At 35.2% G+C, this 26,372-nt stretch overlaps 1 long non-coding RNA gene across 3 annotated transcripts in view; it reads right to left on the bottom strand.

The window, feature by feature from the left end:
- LOC129532966 (uncharacterized) overlaps positions 1-26,372 on the bottom strand; it is a 48,807-nt gene that overhangs the window by 7,159 nt on the left and 15,276 nt on the right. Inside the window, exon 3 of one of the 3 annotated variants that reach the window (XR_010133209.1) lies at positions 1,528-1,674. The exons of the other annotated variants lie outside the window; for them this stretch is intronic. This is a non-coding gene — a long non-coding RNA (uncharacterized lncRNA). The remainder of the gene's footprint in view (positions 1-1,527; positions 1,675-26,372) is intronic. 3 annotated transcript variants of the gene reach the window in all.

The following is a 26,372-nucleotide window of genomic DNA, read 5'->3' as shown; positions in this document are numbered from 1 at the left end:
TATGTATACATGTGCCATGCTGGTGCGCTGCACCCACTAACTCGTCATCTAGCATTAGGTATATCTCCCAATGCTATCCCTCCCCCCTCCCCCCACCCCACAACAGTCCCCAGAGTGTGATATTCCCCTTCCTGTGTCCATGTGATCTCATTGTTCAATTCCCACCTATGAGTGAGAATATGCGGTGTTTGGTTTTTTGTTCTTGCGATAGTTTACTGAGAATGATGGTTTCCAATTTCATCCATGTCCCTACAAAGGACATGAACTCATCATTTTTTATGGCTGCATAGTATTCCATGGTGTATGTGTGCCACATTTTCTTAATCCAGTCTATCATTGTTGGACATTTGGGTTGGTTCCAAGTCTTTGCTATTGTGAATAATGCCGCAATAAACATACGTGTGCATGTGTCTTTATAGCAGCATGATTTATAGTCCTTTGGGTATATACCCAATAAGTAGACTTTGAGTAAAATAGACACTCTTCATAATGTGGATGAACCTTATCCAATTAGTTGAAAGTCTTGAGAAAATTAAGAATCATCTCCCCCAGGGAAGGAGAAATTCTGCCAGCAGACAGCCTTCAGATTCAACTTCAACTCTTCCTTGGGTCTTCAACCTGTCCATTTACCCTGAAGACTTTGGAATTGCTAGCTTTCCCAATAGCATGAACCAATTTTTAAAAATAAACCTCTGTGAGTGTACGTGCGTGTGTGTGTTGTGTCTGAGTGTGTAGATAGATAGATGCACATATATTTATAATCATCTATATATTCATGTGCATTTATGTGTATATACATGTATTTATAGACATATTTATATATGGCTATATACATAGTCATATATATTCTCATATATATATATACTTATATAGAGAGACCTTTTATCACTGTTCCTCTATATTTAATATGTATTTTTTCCTTACTGCTTTTGAGATTATTTCTTAATCTTTAGGTCTCATATTTAATTATAATGTGATTAGGTGGTGTTTTCTTTTTAATTAACATTCTTGGCCTTTATTTCACTCTAAAAATCTTTGGGTTACTGTAAGTTACCAAATTTAAAAAATTTTCAGGAAATAATTCTTCAAATAGTTTTACGCATAATTTTTTCTCTCTTCTTTTTCTGGAACTCTGATAGAAATATGTGAATATAAGCTGTTCTCCCATTACAGGAAAGAAAATTCCTTTCCCTGTGATTTTTTTAAAGGAAAAAAATTATAAAGATGAAATTCATACACCATATAATTCATGCATTTAAAGTGTATAATTCAGTGTTTTATAGTGTATTCACAGAGTTGTGCTATAATCAGCATAGTCCATTTTAGAACATTTTTGTCATTCCCAAAATAAACCTTGTACTCTTCACCTTACAACCTTCCCATTGTCTCTAGCCCTAGGCAACCACTCATCTACTTTCTGTCTCTATAGATTTGCTTATTATGGACATTGCATATACATGGGATCACACTAATGTTGTCTTTTGTCACTGGCTTCTTTCACTGTACTAAGTGAAACATTATACTTACTGTTTCAAAAATTGACCCATGTTGTATCATCTATCAGTGCTTCATTCCTTTTTGTAACTGAATAATACTTCATAGGATAATGGTCATCCATTTATCAGTTGATAGGTCTTTGGGTTGTTCCCATATTTTGACCTTCTTGCTCCTTGACTTTTAATGCAAAAAGAAAAAGGGAAATCCTTAAACAGTACTTTCCCATGAGACTTACAGAAATGTTAAACCCAAGGAAAACATCGATTAGGATCAAACTGGAAATTTTGAAATACTGTTCTTTATTCTACTTACAAATTATCCATTATATAAATTTATTAAAGCAGAGATTTTTAAATGTGTGGTTTATTTTCTATCTCTAGAGTAGGTGGTCAGTTATCTACAGAATTAATAAATGAATATATTTTCTGCCTCCAATACCAGGGAATAGTCCTCACTTAAGAATTTCTTTGGGGCCTGACGTGGTGGCTCACACCTGTAATCCCAGCAATTTGGGAGGCCAAGGCAGGTGGATCACCTGATGTCAGGAGTTGAAGACCAGCCTGGGCAACATGGTGAAACCCTATCTCTACTAACATACAAAAAATTAGCTGGGTGTGACTACGTGTGCCTGTAGTCCCAGCTACTTGGGAAGCTCAGGCAGGAGAATTGCTTGAACCCGGGAGGTGGGGGTTCCAGTGAGCCGAGACCATGCCACTGCACTCCAGCCTGGGTGACAGAGTGAGATTCCATCACAAAAAAAAAAAAAAAAAAAAAATTAGCTGGGTGTGGTGGTGGGGGCCTATAATCCCAGATACTTACTCGGGAGGCTGAGGCAGAAGAATTGCTTAAACCCAGGAGGCAGAGGTTGCAGTGAGCCAAAATTGCACCATTGTACTCCAGCCTGGGCAAAAAGAGTGAAACTCTATCTCAAAAAAAAAAAAATTTTCTTTGGGTAAACAATATTTTTCTCACACTTTTTGTTGTGTGAGACAGGTGATTATTTCCATGATTTATTCCATACTTAAGGGCAGAATAAGTCTACTGTTAGTTTTTTTAGAGAGATTCCAAGCGCTTGTTGTAGCCATCAAAGAGGGTCCTAAATTTTATCTGAAGAATGTCTAACATGATACTTAATAGTCATTGTTTAAGGCCTCAATTTGGGAATCTACTAATTAGTCTCATACTGAATTATATTATCTTCATCTCTTTATTTCATGCATATTCAACCAAACATTTGTTCAACACATATGACTTTGCTGATGACTTTGCCAATAAATGAATTTACTGGCAGCACAGTAAATGCAAAAAGAAAAATACAGCCACACTACTTTTCAGTTCCTTTTGAGACGTGTTCTTACTTTGTTGCCCAGGCTGGGGTACAGTGACATGATCATGGCTTACTGCAGCCTCAAACTCCTATGCTCCATCAATCTTCCTGCCTTGGCCTCCCAAAGTGCTGGGGTTATACACATAAGCCAACATGCCCTGAACCTTGCAGCTATTCTAATCAATGTGTAGTTTATATTTATGCCCTTTGAATCTGAGCTGCCCTGGTGATTTCCTTTGAATGACAAAATTTAGAAACGATGGAAGAATTTGAAGACTTGACCTTAGGAAGCCTTGCATATTCCACTCTTGCTGTCATTGTGGACCTGGTTGCCATTTGAGTAAGCCTGGGCTGACCTACAGGAGGCAGAAATAAACCATCAAAGAAGAGACTCTTTGAGACCAATGAGCCATGAGACAACCTGGCAGCTGACCACGTTTCACATGAGTCTTGCCAAAACCAGTGGAAAACTTAACCCAGATAAATGTGGCCCAACATGTAGACTTACAGAATAGTGACATAAATAAATAATATTTTAAGCTACAAGTTTTGGGCTAAGTGGTTAAAGCAGAAAGTTAAATAATGTCATTGTATAGTGGCCAAAAAGCCACGTATATCAATAATCACACAGTTAAAATGAAAGTATCAAAAGTCTAGAAAAATGCAGAAATATAGCTGAGAAAATTTTTAATCTTAGCTTTTTTTGAACTTCTACTTGTTGAATGCAGTGGTAGTCTCTTTCATATTTTCATCATGAATTGTTATACATGAATACATGCAACAAAACTGTTCTATCAGGCAGTCACTTTTTCCATTATTTTAGCTTTTTCTGGCCTTTTTATGATCATCTGTGAAATCAACTGTGACTTTGAGAAAGTTGTTGGCAGTTGTAAATTTATTTATTGAAAAGTAGAAATAAGACTTCTACAAGAGAAAAATGAAAATGTATCAACTCAATCAGAAAAAAATATTAGATTAAAGAACTTTTCTCAGTAAAAATAACTCTCATTTTTTTCAGACATTTGAAATTGAAAAAATAAAATCTATAGGCAACCACATTGTTAATAATGAGGTGTTTGATATCTAGCAGCAATTATGGTCAGGCTTCATACAAGAAACATGGAGTGAATAAAAATAAAACAGAAGATTTACTATCTCTGATGAATTCGTGTGTGAGTGAAACCAGATGTACAACTTTAGAACTAAAAGGGGCTTATGAAGTCATAAAACTTAACATTCTTCAGTTTAAAAAGAGGAAATAGGGATTCATGGTAAGCTCTTTTGCCGGTGACAAAAACTAGTATTACACATTGGCCTGGGATCTAAGTTTTCAAAGTCCAGTTTACTAGTTTTTCATATATATTTTTGACAATTAATTTTATATTTTACCGTAAAATTTGAATGCAGCTTTACTTAGTGATAAAGATACAAATCTATAGAAATTTTAAATAATGTATTTAGCATGCATTTACTTAAGGAAAATCTTTATATACTTCAGTCTTCCTTGAAATACATTGTATTTTTTTCTTTATTCTACAAATTCTGAAGTAAACATGACTTTTTAATATGCTTTTGTATATAACAGTTTTGAATGTACAAATTTAGATAATCAACTGTTTTCCATATTATAAGATTTTTCTATTTTATTTGTATTAAAATGTTAGTTAAGTAAAAAAAATAGTTTATTTCCAAAGCAAATTGTAGATATGAAGACAGTGGTTAACATTCTGTATTTTGGTATAAGCTTTGGTATAAGTTTGAATTTGCTATATATGTTATTAGCTTTCTACTACTGAGGCACTTATTTTATCTATATCTAAGTTACTTAACTTCCATGAGACTCAATTACATCATCGTTGAAATGGCTTAATAAGACTGTTTGGGAAAATGGAAATGATTGTCTTAGTCTGTCTTGTGCTGCTATAAGAAAGAAAATACCTAAGACTGGATAATTTATAAAGGATAATAATTTGTTTTCTCAAGGATCTGGAAGCTAGAAAGTCTATGATCAAGGTGCTAGCATCTTAAATGGCCCTTCTTGCTGTGCTATAACATGTCAGAAGACATCACACGAGGAAGACAGAGAGAAAAGGGGGGTGAACTCATCTTTTTATTAGGAATCTACTCCAACGATAATGAACCCACTGTTGAAATAATGGAATTAATTCATTCGTGAGGTAACGACTCCCATGACTTAACCAATTTGAAAGGTCTCACCTCTTAACACGGTTGCATTCGGAAATAAGTTTCAAACACATAAACTTTGGGGGATGCATTTGAACCTTAGCAATGATTATGTGCATTGTAAAAATGGGAATTGCAGGACCTATTTTCCTTGGATTTGTAGTTTTGGGAAAGTCAGCTACATTTTTTAGTACTACATTTTTTAGTTTGGACATCAAAGACAGGACTCCTGTTTTTGGTAATGGGAAAAACCTTTGACCGTATACCTAAGAGACATTTTTTTAAAACAAGTGCCTTAGAAGAGGCTGGTACCCGAAACAGGAAAGAGTCTCAGTGTTGCATATATCAAGATAAGGTGATTGATACTAACAAATGATCTACACATACTCTTCTAATCCAAATGCTCATGTGTTTTAATCAGACACATTTAGGGTAAAAAATATTTTTTAATAGAAAAAGTGAAGTTTTAAGTATGTGGAAAATTAACCAGTGTGAATAAGCTATTCCCCAGTGAGAACAGAATGACATAATGATTTAAAAGAAAAACTCACTTGAGAAGCTTGACGGTATCAGTATAAGTTGAAGTACTGAATTTCTTCCTACTGTCTTTTTTTTTTAATTTTTTCCAATGCTTTTCTCTAACCTTTCCTCCAGTTTTTTTAAATTAGTTAATTAACTGTTTAGTGATGAACACTGTCAAAACTAAATTAATATCTATAGAAACATTTCGTTAGGGAGTGTTGCAAATTTCTAGTTACAAGAGCAAATTGTTGCATTACAGCCAGTAGACTGGGATTTATATGGAACCTGAAATAAATTTTTTCCTATATTTTATATTAACCTGGTTCAAATCAGGGGTACACCAAGCATTTGAATACCCATTAGTTGAGAAAAACAAAACTAAACCAGTATTCTAGGTCAATATTTTTTAAACTTTTTAAAAAGTTCGATCAATTCTATTTTTGCCCATTAAATACTTGCACACATGCACATTTCTGTATATAATTTAAAACATTTCTTACTTTTACTAAATGTGATCCATTTCTATTTTAATCTGTTCTTTTTCATTTAAGAAATGTTCTTTTTCTAGTTTTAGCTCCAACAGTTAAAGAGCCTGAAAGTCATCACTTCAGTTCTGACAAGTTGAGAAATCTTAACAAACTGAAACCTTATGACTTTTCTTGAAGTTATCAGAGACCTGAGGTCACAGAGCAAACTGAGATCTTGAAATATGGAGAGATAGGTTGAATCCAAAAGTCATTGCCAAGATCTATTCATCTGGAGCAGAGGCTGCTGGGGTCAGTAAGTCAGAACAAGTAATCTTAATGAATGCTGAACACTGAGTGTGAACTACAGGGAGAGTGAGTAACTTCTGAGGCTACAGTTAAGTGGGTACTTTCTCCAGGAGCCCCATCAGTCTCTCACAGTCAGGAGCCAAGAAGGATACCCTCCTGGCTCTAGCGGTGGGAAGGGAAGAATAATCATCATGAAATAAATTCAAGTTTTACCCACAAAAAGATTTAATCTGTAGGGGAAAAGGCTAACATAGGGTTATCCCATCTAGGAGAAGATAACTGCTCAAACATCACACTGCTTGCCTTCCTGTCTCACTTAAGTGGGGATAAAAAGTTAAGAAATGTGTGAAAATCACAGCCCAGAAACATCAGCTCACTATCAGACAGAATTTAATCATAAGATTACACAATACTTTCTTTCTCCTACAATTTACCACTAGACCAACAGGTTTCAGTGGAATAGCAGTGGATTATAGCTAACAAAAACAACAAAAAAGCTGCAAGTTTCAGACTCTCCCTGAAAGCAATTATTAGAAAAGCCCAAAGACCATGTAGAAGACAGAGAAAGAAAAGAAAAATAATTTTAATCCTTAGTATATACAACTATAGAAAACAGTAAACACAATCCTATTTCAAGCAGGAGTAACATAAATCTTCACACAAAAGGCCACATATAATGTAATCCTTATTAATAGGACAGATACATCATGTCTGACTTTAACAAAAAGTTATAAGGCCTGCCAAACGGCAAGAAAAAACATATTTTGAAGAGACAAAGCATTCATAATAACAAGAACCAAATCTGATATAGATGTTGGAATTGTCAAACAAGGAATTTTAAATAACTATGAATATATAATAAACATATAAAATAAATAGAAAACAGTTATAAATGTGGTAGATATTAATACAACTATATCGACAATCATTTTAAATGTGAGTGGTCTGGATATTGTAATTAAAAGAAAAAATGGTAGGATACAGAAAAAATAATACACAACGTCTATTAAAAAATTCAGTTAACTATAGATATATACATAGATTAAAAGTATATAAATGGAGAGTTACATCACGCTAACACTAATAAAAGAAAGCTAGTGTAACTATTTAATTTTCAACAAAGAAAACCATAGTGCAATAAAATTCCAAGTGTTAGAGCATTGCATAGTGCTAAAAGGACCAATTCTCCAAGAAAACATAATTATTCTAAAGATATATGAAAGATGATAATATTAGGAGGTGGCGCCTTTGGGACAGTGATAAGGTCGTGTATTAGTCAGGGTTCTCTAGAGGGAGAGAGCTAGTAGGCTATATATAATGTGTGTGTATATGTATATATATATCTGTCTCTCTGTCTGTCTGTCTCTCTCTCTCTCTCTCTCTATATATATATATATAAACATATATATAGATACACACATATATAAAAAGGGAAGTTTTTAGACATAAAAGGAGGAGTTTATGTCTGTCTGTCTGTCTCTCTCTCTCTCTCTCTCTCTCTATATATAAACATATATATAGATACACACATATATAAAAAGGGAAGTTTTTAGACATAAAAGGAGGAGTTTATTAGATATTAACTCCCTTAATGACTTTGCGGATAAATGAATTTACTGGCAGCACAGTAAATGCAAAAGGAAAAAAGAAAAATACAGCCACACTACTTTTCAGTTCCTTTTGAGACTTGTTCTTACTTTGTTGCCCAGGGTGGGTTACAGTGGCATGATCACAATCACAAGGTCCCATAATAGGCCATCTGAAAGCTGAGGAGGAAGGAGAGCCAGTCTGAGTCCCATAACTGAAGAACTTGGAGTTTCATGTTCCAGGGCAGGAAGCATCCAGCATGGGAGAAAGATGTAGGGGGCGGCTGGGAGGCTAGTCCAGTCTAGTCTTTTCACATTTTTTTTTCTGCTTGCTTTATAGTCTAGCCACACTGGCAACTGATTCGATGGTGCCCCCGCAGATTAAGGGTAAGTCTGCCTTTCCCATCCCACTGACTCAAATGTTAATCTCCTTTGGCAACACCTTCAGACACACCCAAGATCAATGCTTTGCATCCTTCAATCCAGTCAAGTTGACACTCACTATTAACCATAACAGGTCATGAGGGTAAAAGTCTCATAAATGAGATTAGCCTCTTATAAAAGAGGCCCAAACAAAACCTCCTCATCCCTTTCATCATGCAAAGAAACAGTGATGAGATGCTATCTAAGAATCGGAAAGTAGAAACTCATCAGACACCAAAACTGCCAGTATCTTGATCTTGAGCTTCTCAGCATTCAGAACTGTGAAAAACAGACTTCTTTGTTTATAAGCTACCCAGTATATAGTATTTTATCACAGCAGTCTGAAAAGACTAAGACAGAGACTCAAGTATACTTTTATCATTAATTGACAGAACGAGCAGACGGAAAATTAGTAAAGATATATTTGACATCAAGAACAATATCAATCAACTCAATCTAATTAACATTCACAGCACATCCCATTAAAAAACAGACTGTTCTTCTTAAATTCCTGTGTCTTATTTGCATAGAGAGTCCACCTTCTGGGAAATAAAACATACCTTTATAATTTAAATGTTTAGAAATCATACAATGCATGTTCTCAGACCATAACGGAATTAAACTATAAATCTATATCTAAACGATAGCTAAGAAATCCCCAACTATTTACAGCATGTACAACATATTTTCAAATAGCATATATGACAATAAAGAAATCTCAAGAGAAATTTAAAAATATTTAGAACTAAATATAAATGAAATTACAACTTATAAAAATGTATGAGATATACCAAAAGCAATAATTAAAGAGAGATTTATAACATTAAAGACATATTAGGAAAAAAGGAGAGATCAAAAATCAATAGCCTAAGCTTCTGCCTTAGGAAATTAGGAAAAGAGTGATTTAGTTCTAACACAACTAAATTAATAAAACATAATAATTAGAGCAAAAGTCAATAATATTGAAAATAGGAAAAAAAGGGAAATTATCAATAAAATAAAAAGCTGAAAACTTTAAAATATCAATCAAATTGATAAACCATTAGTAAAGCTAACAGAAAGTGATCATACATTATCAATATCAGAAATAAAAGAGTAATCATTACCACTGATGTAGACATCATTAAAGGATAGTCCAGGTGTTCATTGAACAGGGCTATTCCCACAAATTTGATGTTAGATGATATTTACCAATTTATTGAAAGATATAAAGTATTAAAACTCCTACAAGGAGAAGTAGAAAATAGTTCTATAAGTATCAAATACATTGTATCACTAATTAACAACCTTACAAAAAGATAAAGCAGCTCATATTGTTTTACTGGAAAATTTTAGCAGTTATTTAAGAAAAAAAAATCAATTCTTCTCAACCTCTTCCAGGCAACAGACACAGGAAACATGTTTTCTAACTCATTATATAGGGCCAATATTATATATTGCTAAAGTGTAATGAATTTATTAAAAATAAGGAAACTACATACTAATATCTTCCATGCATGTAGACTCAAATGTCCCAAAAAATAGTACCCAATTGAAACCACAATATATGAAAAGAATTATTTATGACAAACAAGTGTGATTTGTTTCAGCTATTTAAGATTGATTCATCACTGAAAATCAAACAATGTGACTCAACATGTCAACAAGCTGAAGAAGAAAAATCATGTGATCATGTTATCTGATGGAGAAAGAACTTCAAAAAACCCAATATTAATTTACAATTAAAAAAATCACAGCAAATTGAGAATATAGATGAATATTACCAATTTGATAAAGAACGCAACATTAATTTGCAATAAAAAATACACAGCAAATTGGGAATATAGATTAACATTACCAACTTGATAAAGAACATCTACCAAAAAACCTGTAATCAATAACACACAGAATTAGATGCTTTCCCCATAAGATAAGAAACAAAGTAAGGATGTCTTCTCTCAGCACATCTATTCAACACTAGATTGGAAGTCCTAGCTACTGCAATTAGACAAGGAAAATAAAAGCTATGCAGTTAAGAAGGTAATAATAATGATTTTTTAGTGACATGATGACATGATTATCTTTGTAGAAAATCTTAAAGATCCTACAAAAAGAAAAATTTCTTGGAATTAAAGTGAATATGAAAATATCACAAGATACAAAGACAATACACAAACTCAATTGCTTTCCTATATACTAACAATGACAAATTGGAATGTGAAATTATAAAAAAGATACCATTTATAATAGTACCAAAAAAGGAAATACATAAGTATAAATTTAGCAAAATACATACACAGCTTATACGCAGAAAACTACAGAACTCTGATGAAAATGTTACAGAAGAGATAAATAAATAAATATGTTACGTTTATGAATTGTAGAATTCAATATTGTAAAGCTGTCAATTCTTCACAACTTTATAGATCCCATTCAAAATCACAGAAAGCTGTTTTAGATATTACCCACCTGATTCTAAACTTTATAGCGATAAGCAAAAGACTTAAAATTACCAACAAAATAGTACAGAAGAAGAAAAAATTTAAGAACGTACAGTAGCAATATCAAGATCTATTTTAATAGAGCTAATGAAGACCTTGTAGTATTGCCAAAAGAAAAGATACATAGATTAACAGAATAGAATAGAGTCCAGAAATAGACCCATGCAAATATAGCCAACTGATCACTGACAAAGGAGCAAATTAATTCAATGTAGAAGAAATACTTTTTAACTAATAATATTCCAAAGATTAGAAATTCCTATGCACAGAAATGAACCTACAAGCAGGCACTAGTTCTTTCATAAAAATTAACTCAAAATGTATCATAGATCTTAAATATAGAAGCACAATTATAAAATGTCTAGAAGAAAAACTAGGAGATCTTCAGTTTGGAAATTTTTTAAATAAAACAGTAAACTCATGATCTATGAAGGAAAAGCTGATAAGCTGAACTTGGTTAAAATTAAAAATTTCTATTCTGCAAAAGATACTATTAAGAAAATGAAAATACAGACCACCAACTGTTAGAAAATAATTGGAAAACACCTATAATGAAAAACTTGTGTTCAAATATACAAAGAACACTCAAAACTCAACAATACAAAAAAAATTCATTTTAAAAAGAAAAAAAATCTGAACAAATACCTTGGATGTAAAGATGGAAAATAAACATGTGAGAAGATGGTCAACATCATTTGTCATTAGAGAGTTGCAAATTCAAATAGTATAACAGCACATTAGAATGGCAAAAAAAAAAAAAAAGAAAGAAAAGCAAACACACACCAAAAAAACTGACAATACCAAACAGGATGAAAAGCAACAGGAAATCTCGTTCATTCCCGGTGAGAATGCAAAATGGTACAGCCCCTTCAATAACAGTTTAGCAGATCTTATAATGCTAACTAACAGTCTAGCAATTGGACTTCTAGATATGTAACTAAGTGACATGAATACTTTTATCTACATAAAAACTTGCACATATATGTTTATAGTAGCTTTATACATAATCACACAAAACTAAAAGCAAACAAAATGTCCTTCAATAGGTGAATGGATAAACCTGCAGTATATCCATACAGTTTAATATTATTTTGTGATTAAAATAAATTTGGTAGGAACTAATGAAAAACTAGATGAGTCTTAAATATAAAAAAAGTATAGTTTGTACTTTTTTTCCTTCCAAGATTGTTGAATAGAGGCTTTGCCAGCATAACTTAACCACTTGGAAATAGCAAAATAGTGTGTACAGATTAATGTGGTGAATTTTCACTCAAGAAAGAATGTGGGAGTTCAACAGAAAAGCAAGGAAAACTTCAGATATTGAGAAAAAGAATGCAGACAGCAACCCACATTTACTTTGTCCAGCTGAAAATTAGTGAATCTCAAGTGTGTGTTTTTTGGGGGTGAGGGTAGTGTCTCTGTGATACACATTCCCACTGAGGAATCATGCAAACCAGACCACAGGGGAGCCTCTTGACCATCCCAAGCCTTGGATCTAACATGGGAAGGAGCCAGGAGACTGTGAGAAAGAATGACACTGGGAAGTGTTCCATTAATGTTTTCATTCCTGGAGACAAATAGAAAGAAGCCATTTCTGATGCTAGCTCACAGCAGGCTGTATGGAAACCTGCCAGCCAGTGGAGGTAACAGCCACTGGTTTAGAAAGTGTCAGACCGGGGATTGGCATTCTGGTCTCAGGCAGAGGAGGGAACCTATGGTCAGAACTCAGAGTTGAGTGTGGTTTTGTCTCCAGCCATGAGTGTTAGAGTTTAGCAACCCTCATTCATAGGACCAGATCATGAGGGGATTTGTCTTAGAGGCATGGTTTTGACCCAGCTGGCAAGTTCTGCAGCCTGAGGAAGTTTAACAGATTGAAGGCACTCTGCATGTGACTTATCTAACAGTCCCAAAAAGCTGCCAGAGTTGTCCCATGAGGGACTCCTGCAAGATTTGAGCATAAGAACAGAGCAGATCTCAGTCCTGCTTAGTCCTGCCTCTCCTGGCTGTGGAGCTAGGACTGCCCCTCTTTCCTAGTACTGTGACTTAAGCACAGATGCAGTTACTTCACTCATTGCAGGGTCATTTCTCCCAAGGCCTGAGGACTGCTCCCTGACTCCAGTCAGGCCCAGCCTTTGTGCCCATCATTGTGGGGTCCAAGTGCAGGATTGCCTGGTCCAACCCTGCCTGGGTCACTTCTGCCCCCTCCTCAGAGGCAGAGCACAGAACCAGGACCACTGAGCATTCCATTGTCCAACCCATCACCTGGGACACCCAAGTAACTCCCCTAGTTAAACTCTAGTGAACAAAGGCTAAGAATAAACCCTACTGCCACCACTGCAGCTGGTTCTCACTTGTAAGTGCCACCTACTGGTCTGGAGGTTGATTTGCATAGCTCATTACAATGACTGCTGACACAAATGCACAGCACTTGCAGAGAAGCTTCTCACAATCTCTGCTACCACCATCACCCATGCCACCCCAGTTTCTCAAGAGGTCATGAGCCTGCTTACTGACCCAGCATACTGCTATAACTGGCATTTGAGAAAGCCACCACACTAAGGCTATGTATGACCAATGGGATCATACAGTCTTTGCCACTGAATGCACCCAGAAGCAAAGCCAAACGGTCCTACTCAATATACATCATAATCACATTCTAAAGCAAAAAAATTCCTGCCCCAAGGAAAGTAAATTCAAAAGTAAAAAACATCAAGTTTCTTCAGATGGGAATAAATCAGTGTAAAAATACTGGAAGTGTGAAAAAGCAAGGTGTTATGATATCCTCCTCCCCAAAACAAAGTAATTCTCTAGCAATGAATCCTTACCAAAAAATAAACCAAAAAAAAGTTTCCAATATTTCACATAAAGTATTTGAAATATTGATTTTAAAGAAGCTCAATGAGATGCAAGAGAAATCTAAAACCTATACACATAAATCAGAAAATGATTGAAGATATGAATAAGAAATTCACCAGGAAGATAAATATATTTAAAACCAAAAACAAAACAGAACTTCTGGAAATAAATGCATTGAGGGAATTACAACAAACATTTGTAAGCTTCAAAAATAGACTATACCACACACAAGAATGAATCTCAGAACCTGAAGATGGGTCTTTTGATTTAATCAATCATATAAAAATAAAGAAAACAATAATAAAGAATGAACAAATCTTTCAAGAAGTAAAGTATCAAATAAATTGAACGCACAAATCATCAGTTTTTTTTAAGGAAAGAGAAAAAGTAAAATTCTAGAAAATCTATTTAAGAAAACAATAGAAAAATTTCCTAGTCTAGCAAAACCTTTAGACATCCAGTCAATACATTGCAGGACAGACCAAACCATGGCATATAGTCATAAGACTGTCTGAAGTCAATATGAAGTAAAAAAAAACCAAAATCGGCAAAAGTGTCAAGTCACCTATTGAAGAAACCTCATCAGACCAACAGTACACTTCTTAGCAGAAATCTTACAAGCCAGAAGCAATTGGGATCCTATTAAAAAAAAAAAAAACTGCCAACCATAAATTATATATCCTGCCTAAATAGCTTCATAATAAAGAAGAAATAAAATTTTTCCCAGGCAAGCAATTTTTTTCTCACTTTCAAACAAGTGAGTAAATTCATCACTACTAGAATGGTCCTATAAGAAATGCTCAATGGCCAGGTGTGGTGGCTCATGCCTGTAATCTCAGCTGTTTGTGAGGCTAAGGCAGGTAGATTACGAGGTCAGTAGATCAAGACCATCCTGGCTGACAAGGTGAAACCCCATCTGTACTAAAAATACAAAAAATTAGCAGAGCATAGTGGCATATGCCTGTAGTCCCAGCTACTCCGGAGGCTGAGGCAGGATAATCGCTTGAACTTGGGAGGAGGAGGTTGCAGTGAGCCGAGATCACAACATTGCAAACAAACAAAAAAAAAAAAAAAAAGAAAAAATGCTCAAAAGAATTCTAAACTTGGAAATGAAAATTGGTATTCACTATCATAATAACACATAAAAGTAAGAAATACACAGATCTCATGAAACAATTACGCAAAGGAGGAAGAGAAAAAAACTCAATGGCAATATGACAGAATTTCACCAAACAACAAAGATAAACAGAGGAAAAAAGATAAAAAAAATTCACAAAACAACTAGACAAAAATCAACATTATAACAGAAATAAAACCTCATATGTTAATATTAACCTTGGATATAAATGTACTAAATGGTTTACATAAAAGATACAATTTGGTGGAATGAATTTTTAAAACATTAAGTCATTATATTCTGCTATTCTGCTTACAAGAAACTCATTTATCTGGTAAAAATGCTTATTGAATGCATTTTTACCTGCAATGCTTATTGCAGGTAAAGGGGTGAGAAAAGATATTTCACACAAATGAAAAACAGAAGCAAGCTGGAGTATGTACTTACATCAGATAAAGATATCAAATCAATGACAATAAGAAAGACAAAGAAGATCATTTTGTAATGATAAATGGATCAATATGACAAGAGAATATAACAATTATAAATATTCTAATATATGCACCCAACATCAGAGCACCCAGATTCATAAAGCAAATATTACTAGAGCTAAAGGAAAATATGAATAGCCATACAATAATAATGCGGGCTTTGATTCCTATCTCACAGCACTAGATATAACATTGAAACAGAAAATAAACAAAGAAAAGCTGGAATTAAACCAGACTTTAGAATAAATGGACCTATCAGACATTAACAGAACATTCTATCCAACAACCACAGAATATATATTCTTCCCATCAGGACATGGAACATTCTCCAAGATACAGCTTATGTTAGGCCACAAAACAAGTCTCAATAAATTTTTTAAAATAAAATTATATCAAGTATCTTCTCAGACCACAGAATAAAACTAGATATTAACACCAAAAGGAACTATTGAAGCTGTTCAAAAACTTGAAAATTAAACAACATGATGTGGAACAATCTTTAAAGCAACAAAAGTAAGATAAAAAATTTAAATTTTGAAATGAATGAAGATCAAAACACGACATACAAAAACCTTTTTTTGATACAGCAAAAACAATGCTGGGGGGAAGTTTACATTGTTAAATGCCCACATAAAAAAAGGAATATTACAAATTAACAACTTCACATCACAATTCAAAGAACGAGGAAAAACTAAACCCAAAGCTGGCTAAAGAAAAGATATAACAAAGATCAGGGCAGAACTAAATGAAATAGACACACACACACACACACACACACACACACACTACAATGGATAGAGAAAATAATAAGTTGGTTTTTAGAAAGATAAAAAAATTGATTAATTGCCAGTTAGACTAATGAAGAAGAAGATCCAAATAAACATAATCAGAAATGAAAAAGAAGACAGTACAACTGATAACAAAGAAATACAAAAGATTATCAGAGGCTACTGTGAAATGCTGTGAACTGTATGCTCACAAACTAGAAAATCAAGAGGAAATGAGTCAATTCCTGGAAAACAACCTCTCAAAATTGATCCAGAAAGAAAGAGAAATTCTGAGTAGAGCATTAATGAATAGTGAGAGTAAATCAATACTACAAAATTTTCTAAAAAAAGAAAAGACCAGGACCACAGAGATTCAAAGCCAAATTCTATCAAATGTATAAAAAGGAATGGGTAGCAATCCTCTTAAAACTTTTGCAAACAGTTGAGGAGGAAGTATACCTCCATAATTCATTCTAAGAAGACCTCATAGAATGAATTGTCTGGATAACAAAGTTAGGCAAGGAAATAACAAAAAAAGGAAACTATAGAACAATATCCCTATTGAAAATAGATTCAAAATTTGTCTACAAGTACCAACAAACCAAATCCAGCAGCACAATAAAAAGATAATACACCATGATCAAGTAGGAATTTTTTTCCCGGGAATGCAAGGATGATTTAACATATACAAATTAAAAATGTGATTTATCACATTAACAGAATTAAGGTTAAAAACCATATGATTATTTCAATAGATACAGAAATAGCATTTGATAAAACTGAGCATTCTTTCATAATGAAAACCCCCAAAAACTAGGTATAAAAAGAATATACCTCAAAATAATGAAGGCTATATACAACAAACCCACAGCTGACATCATACTGGAAGGGGAAAAATTAAAGCATTCCTTATAAGAATTGGTACAAGGATGTCCACTTTTACCATTCCTATTCAAAATAGTAATGGAAGTCCTAGCCAGAGTAATCAGTCAAGAAAAGGCAATAAAAGGCATCCATATTGGAAAAAAGGAAGTCAAATTATATGTTTGCTAATAAAATAATCTTATACTTGGAAAACCCTAAAGACTTCTCCAGAAAATTCTTAAATTTGCAAAATGCATTCAATTTCAGGATACAAAAAACAATGTACACAAATCAGTAGCATTTCCATACATTAATAATGATCAAGGTGAGAATTAAATCAAGAAATCAATTCCATTTACAATAGCTACAAAAAAAAATCCTAACAAGGAAGTGAAAGATCTGTATAAGAAAAAACTAGAATATGGACGAAATAAATTTTAGTTAACTCAAACAAATGGGAAAACATCCCATGCTCATGGATCAGAAGACTTAATATAGTTAAATGACCAGACAGCTCAATGTATACCAGGTTTTCAGTTGGAAGAAAAGATAAACAGTTGAAACAAATGAAAATGTCAGGGGTTGTGAATTATTATCTATGATACTGAAAGTGTGGATACATGACACAATGCATTTATTAAAATTCATACAATTGGAGCATAAAGAGTGAAACTCTGGTTTGAATTTCAACATATAAAATATTTTTAAAAAGGAAAAACATTTGCAATAAGAGGATCCAGGATAAGATGAAGAATGTGAAAAAACTATCTAATTGTATTAAAATTTCATGAAATAACCTTAATGAAGTGGTGTGGGTCAGGGTGTTGGCCTGAGTAACTTGGGAAACGAGTGAAGACTACAACATTTAGAAAAAAATAATAGACAAGACCTCTGTATTCTAGTTGATATTTTTTTCTATGGCAGTGTGCATGAACAGTCATAACACTACTATATGTATTGAACAAATCAGTAAATGGATGGTAAATGGAGAGAGCCAGATTTTTCTCTTTTGGAGTTGAAGATTGCAAATAAACAAGAGGAGAAAGAATGTTCCTTGTGGTAATAGATCAGAATTTAGGTCATCAATAGGAACTTATGTGTAGCTTAATATAAATACAGATACATGTAAAAATATGTGTAGTTTTTTGTATATACCGAGTTTAGTATTCCTTTCTCTGTCACACATAATATTCCTTTCTCTGTCAGCTGACAATGCTTAGAAGCAAGGATATCCCAGTAGCTGTAAGCACAGATGGCAGTCAGATCTTGTCTCTTAATATCATTATATAATAAAAGGAACTGTGGCTTTTTGGATAAATGACTGATTCTAAGACTGGGTCAAGAAATATACAAGAAAGCCTGACACATCCTGTAGTGCCAGAAAGTAATGATTTGCTACACACACACACACACACACACTGATAGTGCTTTTTCAAAGGGACACTGAGGCTAATTGCAAGAATTTCCATTGAACAAAGTTAGAAAACAGAACAACAGAATTAAATATTAGATTATAACCAAAAATATAGAACATATTCATTATTTCATACTGAAATAAAAGAGCAAATAAACAGATGTAGGTTTGTGGAATGATGTCAACAAAATGGTGGAAAAGAAGATCTCTAAGCATCAATCCCCCCCCAAAAAAATACAACTGGAAACTACACAAAGACAAGAATACCACTAGCGTTCACTAGAGCTCAAGGGAGAAGCAAAGAAACCCCTGTGCCCACAGGATTAAAACAAGCCATGACTAATCGCATGAATGGTCATTTCAAACTGTGCCACCCTTTCCCCAGGCCAGCCTAATGCCACTTACACATAATTTAACTAGACCCATGTTTTTGAGATGGCAAGCGGGAATTGGAGGTGGAGTTTAATCTTCCCATTGGTCTTAGAATTTTTGTGGGAAGCCCACTCTGGTCCTATCCTATGGGAATCACTGAGAGTGTCAGGAGGACTGAACCAACTGGAGTGAATGCAAGACAAAGAGCAGGTACTAATCACAGCAATAGGCATGTGAATCTCGACGGCTACTCTGCACTCTGATCAGTGGGGATACCACATTGAAGAGATTGTCCAGTTCCGTAGTGTGCCAGGAAGCATAATCCACGGCAAGACCCAAATCCCTGGCCAGATTTTCCACAAAGCCCAGATGTTTGTGGGAAGCCTTCTACTGACCAAGAATAAGCTGAAAGTTCAGTATTAAAATACAGTGCCTGCTTAAGTCACCCCGGATCAGAAAAGAATGGCAGGGCAGTAAATTCCAATGCAGCATTTTAGTTCCACTGTTTGCAATAAGTCTTCCCAGAATTAAAAGAAACAACAAGTCAGCATTTAAATCTCAATATTAATTATTAAAGGTCTAACATCACAAAAGAACACCTAAAAAATCTGGAGGAGATGTCTGTCTCCTCAAATGCACAAGAATCAATGCAAAAATGCAAACACTGAAAAAATCCAGGACCATGTGACACCACCACCAAAATAAACCAATGAAGCTCCAGCAATGGACCCAGAAGAATTGAAAATCTGTAAAATGTCAGGGAGGTAATTCAGAATATTCCCCTTAATGAATTTTAGTGAATTGCAAAAAATATGTGAGCAGAAAACAAAAGAAAATTTGAAACAAAATTCAAGAACAAAATAATACATTTGACAAATAGAAACAATTTTTAAAAATCCAAGAAATAAATAATACAATAGTTAAATTGAAAAACTCATTAGAAAATTTCAATAGCAGAATTGATCAGACAGAGAAAAAAGTGAGCTTGAAGACAGAACATGAACAATTACAATGGCAGATATGATAAGATCTGCTGTCACTGGGGAGGGAATGTCCTGGGTCCAAAATCTGTGGCTCACATTGCCAAGTTGGGAAAGGTAAAGGATGAATAACTTGCCATTAAACTGGATTAAATGTACACTGTTGAGTTTTCTATATATAAAAATCACATAAAAAATAAACCTGTACAGACCAACAACAAGTAATGAGATCAAAGCAGTAACAAAACATATGCTATCAAAGAAAAGCCCAGAACGTGATTGGCTTACTACTTAATTCTACCAAACATTTAAAGAAGAACCAATACTAGATTCTACTCAAACTGTTTCAAAAGATTGAAAAGGGAGGGTTACTTCCAAACTCATTTTGTGAAGCTAGAATTACCATTATAACAAAATCAGGCAAGCACACAACAAAAGGAGAAAATATCAGGTCAATATCCCTTAAAAACATAGAGGCAAAAATCCTCAACAAAATACTAGCAAACTGAATTCAATGTTACATTAAAAAGTTTATCAATCATGATCAAGTAGGATGTATCTGAAGGATGCAAAGAAAGGTGGTTCAACATACACAAATAAACATGATATATCTTATTAACAAAATCAAGAAAATAAGTCTTATGCTTATTTAAATATATTTTTTAAAAAGCATTTAATAAAATTTAGCATCCATCATGATAAAAATTCTCAAAACTCTGGGTATAGAAGGCATATACTTCAAAGCAATATAGACCGTATATGACAAACTCACAACTAATATCATACTGAAGGAGGAAAAATAGAAGGCCTTTCCTCTAATATCTGGAACAGGTATTAGACAACAGAAAGTAGACAAGGATGCTTACTTTACCTCTGTTATTTAACATAGTACTGGAAGTCCTAACCAGAGCAGTTTGAAAAGATAAAGGAATAAAGGTTATCCAATCTGGAAAGAAAAAGTTAAATTATTATCGTTGCAGATGACATGATCCTATATTTAGAAAAACCTAAAGATTCAACTAAAAAAATCTATTAGACCTGATAAATTCAGTAACGTTATGGGATACAAAATCAATATACAAAAGTCAGTATCTTTTCTGTACACCAACAACAAACTATCCGAAAAAAAATCAAGAAGCTATCCAACTTATGGTAACTACAAAATAAATACCTAGGAATAAACTTGACTGAAGAAGTAAAACATCTCTACAATGTAAACTATAAAATGTTGATGAAAGAAATTGAAGAAGACACAAAAATGGGAAGATATCCCATGTTCATGGGTTGAAATTATTAATATTGTTAAAATATCCAGACACTCCCACCAGATGGATGACTAGAAGCAGCGAGTTTGCACTGTTCTCATGGAGAGGAGACAGATTATTGAATAAACACTAGCTCTTCAAATGGATTGTTCAGGGGGGCATGATGGGATTCAGCAAGCAAGCAATGACAACCCACAGAGAGCAGAGAGGAGCAAGGCAGGACAGCCACCCACTTGGACTGGCACAGAGTCAAGGGAGGCTCCCCACTGCTGGGAAAGTTTGAGTAAGTGAGAGCTCCCAAAGACCCAAACTTCTGCCATGGATCTTTGCAGCCCTGGCCACAGAAGATCTCCATTAACCACCCCTTCACTGGAGCCTCCACACTGACAGGGAGAGTTGCATGGAGTATGGGCAGCCCCACCACTCAGGGCCACATAGAGCCCCAGAGGCCTTGGATTCCTGAGCACCTCAGCACCAGCTACCATAGCTCTGCCAAAAGGAAGGACAGGCTATGTTGTGTGCCCCCAGAATAGAGGCCTCATCCACAGTGCTGAAGAGTGGATGGACTACAGTCCTTGCCCCCATTGCACCTTGCCAGAAAAAAACCACTGCTCTGGAACTCCAGCACAGTTTCCCCACCCCCTTTTAGCACTCAAGCTGGTCACAGTTCTGCATTTCTCTAGGATGGAGCTCTCAGAGGTAATTGACATGCCCACAGCTTCTGCTGCTGCCATAACCCCTGCCCCTACTGCCCTCAGGCTGGGGAGGGAGCAAAGAGCTCAAGGACTGTTGCAGACCTCCAGCATTCCGCAGCTGCCTTATAGAAAAGCAGCCAGACAATTTCCCATGTGAATCCCTGCCCCTGCTACTTCTCACTGGGCAGGGCCTCCTGACCTGGGCCCCTGGTATAGCCACCCTACTGACACCTGAACACTTTGGTTGATGGTGGCTCTGCATTTCTCTGGGGTGGAGTTCCCAGAGACAGTCAACAGACCCTCTGTCATTTCTGCTCCAGCAGTACTGTCCTTGTTACTCTTGGCCTGGGGAAAGAACAAAGACCCTGCTCATTTTATTTGCACCTCCAGCGCACCACAGCTGCCATACAAACAGAAGCCCAGTCTCTCCTCCCTTTGATCCCCCGACCCCCTGCTCTTGACCAGGGAGGGCCTCCACTTTGGGCCCACAGCAAAGCCATCCCACACCCAGCTGAACATTCCCATTGGCGGCAGCTCTGTGTCACTCCAAGGTGGAATTGCCAGAGGCAACTGAGAGCTCCTCTATCACTGCCACTGCCATGGTGCCTGCTCTTTTTGCCACCAGGCTGGAGAAGGAATGAAGACCCTGAGTGCTTTACTTGTACCTCCAGCATGCCACAGCTGCCGTATGGAGAAGAGGCCACACTGTCTTCCCTGCAAGCCCCTCTCCTCACTATTCACCAGGCAGTGCCCCCTGGCTTGGGCCCTTCTGGCAGCTACCTCACCCCAAGCTGATCATTCTGATTGGCAGTGGCTCTGCATTACTATGGATGGAGCTCACAGAGATAAGTGACAAGCCCTTAGCCATTGTTACTGTCAGGGTCCCCAGCCCTGCTACCCCCAAGCTCAGGAGGGAACAAAATGCCTGAGCTTATGCTAGGGCTGTGGTGCAAAAGCTGGAGTGACAGGCTGAGATATTTGGCTAGCATTTGATTAAAAGAGGAGTTCACATTCTCAGAGCACTGAGACAGCACAGCTGCAAACAGGAAGAAATACAAAGGAGCCATGCAGCTGAGTGAGAGCCTACTTACTGCTGAGTAAGAGCCTACTTACTGGCCATTATGCTTAAGCAGCGTCTACTAGATTGCAAGCCCAAACTACAACACCAAAAATACCTTGCTAGTTTACTCCTAAGTGAAAACAAGGGCAAGAATTCAGCTACAAATAAAGTATCTGCACAAAGTCTCAGCCCTCTGAAAATATCCAGAAATGAAGCCAACTGAGTATACCCAAATTACACCACACTTAAAGGAACATCAGCCCACACAGATGAGAAAGAACCAGTGCAAGAACCCTAACAACCCATAGTGTCTTCTTACCTCCAAATGACTGCGCTAGCTACCCAGAAGTGGTTCTTAACCAGAATGAAATGTCTGAAATAAGAGACATAAAATTCAGATTCTAGCTGTCAGTACACATTACCAAGATTCAATAAAAAGTTGAATCCCAACACAAGGAATTTAAGGGATACAGTAAAGTGATTTCATTTTACTAATTCATTATCAGCAAAATAAAATATCCATTTTAAGAAAGAGCCAAATTGATCTTATAGAAGTAAAAAGCTCACTACAAGATTTCATAACACAATCGGAAGTATTAATAGAAGTATAGACCAAGCTGAGGAAAGAAGCTCAGAGGTGAAAGATTTGTTGTTCAAATTAACTCAGTCAGAAAAAAGTAAAAACAAATTTGTAAAAATTAATAAAACCTCTGAGAAATGTGAGATTATTTAGAGACCAAACCTATGACTTATTAGTGTCCCTGAAAGAGAGGGAGAAAGAGCTAGAAACATACAAAACATATTTGAGTATATTATCCATGAAAATTTTCCCAACTTTGCTAGATATGTCAACATTCAAATCCCAGGAAATTCAGAAAACCCCTGTGAGGTACTATACAAGACAACCACCGCCAAGACGTATATTCATTAAACTGACTAAGGTCAATATGAAAGAAGAAATATTAAAGGCAGCTAGAGAGAAGTGGCAGGTCACTGACAAAGGAAACTCCATCAGGCTAATATTAGACCTTTCAGCAGAAATCCTATAAGCCAGATAATATTGGGGGCCTATATTCAGCAATTCGTAAAGAGAATAAATTCTACATAAGAATTTCATATCCAGCCATACCAAGCTTCATAAGTGAAGGCTAAATAAAATCCTTTTCAAGTAAGAAAATGCTAAGGAAATTTTCACTACCAGACTTGTCTTAAAAAAGGTCTTTGAGGGGGTGTAAACATGGAAATAAGACTTTTACTGGCCACCACATAAACACACTTAAGTACGTGGGCAATTAACGTAAAGCAACTACACAATGACATCTGCATAATAGCCACCTACAAACATGATGACAGGATCAAATCTGCACATATTAATGTTAACCTTGAATGTAAATGGGGTAAATGCCCCAATTAAAAGGTACAGAGTAGCAAGATGGATTCAGAAGTAAGACCCAACTGTATGGTGTCTTCGGGAGACCCATCAACATGCAATGACACCCATAGGCTCAAAGTAAAGGGATAAAGAAAGATCTACCAAGAAAATGGAAAACAAAAAAGAACGGGGTGCTATTCTTACTTTAGACAAAGCAAACTTTAAGCCAATAGTGATCAAAAAAGAAAAAGAAGGGCATTACATAATGATAAAGGGTTCAGTTTAACAAGATGACTTAACTATCCTAAATATATATGCACCCAACACTGGAGAACCCAGATTTATAAAATAAATTCTTAGAGACCTATAAAGAGACTTAGATAAACAAACAAAAATAGCAGAAGTCTTCAACACCTCACTAACAATATTGGACAGATTATTCAGGCAGAAAACTAATAAAAATATTCAGGACCTAAACTTAATACTTGACCAAAGGGACCTAACAGACATCAACACAACTGTTCACCCAACCACAGTGGAATATACACTCTTCTTAATTGCACATGGCATATGCTCTAAAATCAATCACACACTGGGCCATAAAATAATTCTCAAGAAATTAAAAAAAAAATCATACCAACCACATTTTTGGACCATACTGTCAATAAAAATACAAACAAGAAGATATCTCAAAACTATATAATTATATGGAAATTAAACAATCTGCTCCTGAATGACTTTTGGGTAAACAATTAAACTACAGCAGAAATCAAGAAATTCTTTGAAATAAATGAAAACAGAGATACTACAACCAGGATCTCTAGGATACAGCTAAAGCAGTGTTACAAGGAATGTTTACAGCATTAAACACACACACCAAAAAGTTGTATCTCAAATTAACAACCTAAAATCACAGCTAGGGGAATTAGAAAAACAAGAGCAAATAAATCCCAAAGCTACCAAAAGAAATGAAATAACCAAAACCAGAGTTGAACTGAGCAAAATGGAGATGAGAAAAAAAATCATGCAAAAAATCAAATAAACCAGAAGTTGGTTCTCTGATAGAACATATAAGATTGATACACCACTAGCTAGAATAATAAAGGGAAAAAAGAGAGAAGATCCAAATATACACAATGCTAATGGGGACATCACCACCAACTCCACAGAAATACAAAAAAAAAAAAAACCCTCAAAGACTATTATAACAACCTATTTGCACACAAACCATAAAACCTAGAGGAAACTGATACATTCCTGGAAACATACATCCTTCTAAGATTGAATCAAGGAATCAAAATGCTGAACAGGCTAATAATGTCTTCCAAAAAAGAATAGGTAATTTGTAAAAATTTATTAAGAAGAAAAAGATATGGACCAGATGGATTCAGAGATAAATTTCAATAGACATATAAAGAAGAGCTGGTATGAGTCCTACTGTAACTATTAAAAAAAATCAAGGAGGAACTCCTCTCTAACTCATTCTATGAGGCCAGCATCATTGGGATACATAAAACCTGGCAAAGGCACAATAAAAAATAAATAGAACTTCAGGCCAATATCCCTGATGAACATAGATGAAAAAATTATTAGCAAAATAATAGCCAAGAGAATCCAACAGCACATCAAATAACTAATCCACCATGATCACATAGGCCTTATTCCTGGGATACAAAGCTGGTTCAACATACCCAAATCAATAAATGTGAATCATCACATAAACAGAACTATAAACAAAACCACATGATCTTCTCAATAAACGCAGAAAAGGCTTTCAGTAAAATTCAACATCCCCTCATGTTAAAAACCCTTGACAAACTAGTCATTGAAGAAACACCTCAAAATAATAAGAGCTATCTATGACATACTCACAGCCAACCCCATACTGAACATGAAAACGCTGGAAGCATTCTCCTTGAGAACCAGAACAAGACAAGGATGTCCTTTCTCACCACTCCGATTCAACATACTACTGGATGTTCTACCCAGAGCAATCACGCAAGAGAAAGAAATAAAAGGTATCCAAATAGGAAGAGAGATAGTCAAACTATTTCTTTTCACAGATGATATGATTCATACCCAGAAAAGCCAATAGTCTCTGCCCAAAAACTCCTAGCTCTGATAAACAACTTCAGCAAAGTTTCATGATACAAAATCCATGTATTATACAAAAATCAGTAACATTTCTATACATTAATAATGTCAAAGCTGGCAGCCAAATCAAGAATGTAATCCCGTCCACAATAGTCACAAAAGGAATAAAATACCTAGGAATACTGCTAACCAGGGAGGTGAAAGATCTAGACAATTAGAATTACAAAGAACTG

Source organism: Gorilla gorilla, chromosome 3 (assembly GCF_029281585.2).
Source record: "Gorilla gorilla gorilla isolate KB3781 chromosome 3, NHGRI_mGorGor1-v2.1_pri, whole genome shotgun sequence".
Lineage (NCBI taxonomy): Eukaryota > Metazoa > Chordata > Mammalia > Primates > Hominidae > Gorilla > Gorilla gorilla.
This window is presented reverse-complemented; position numbering and strand designations above follow the sequence as displayed.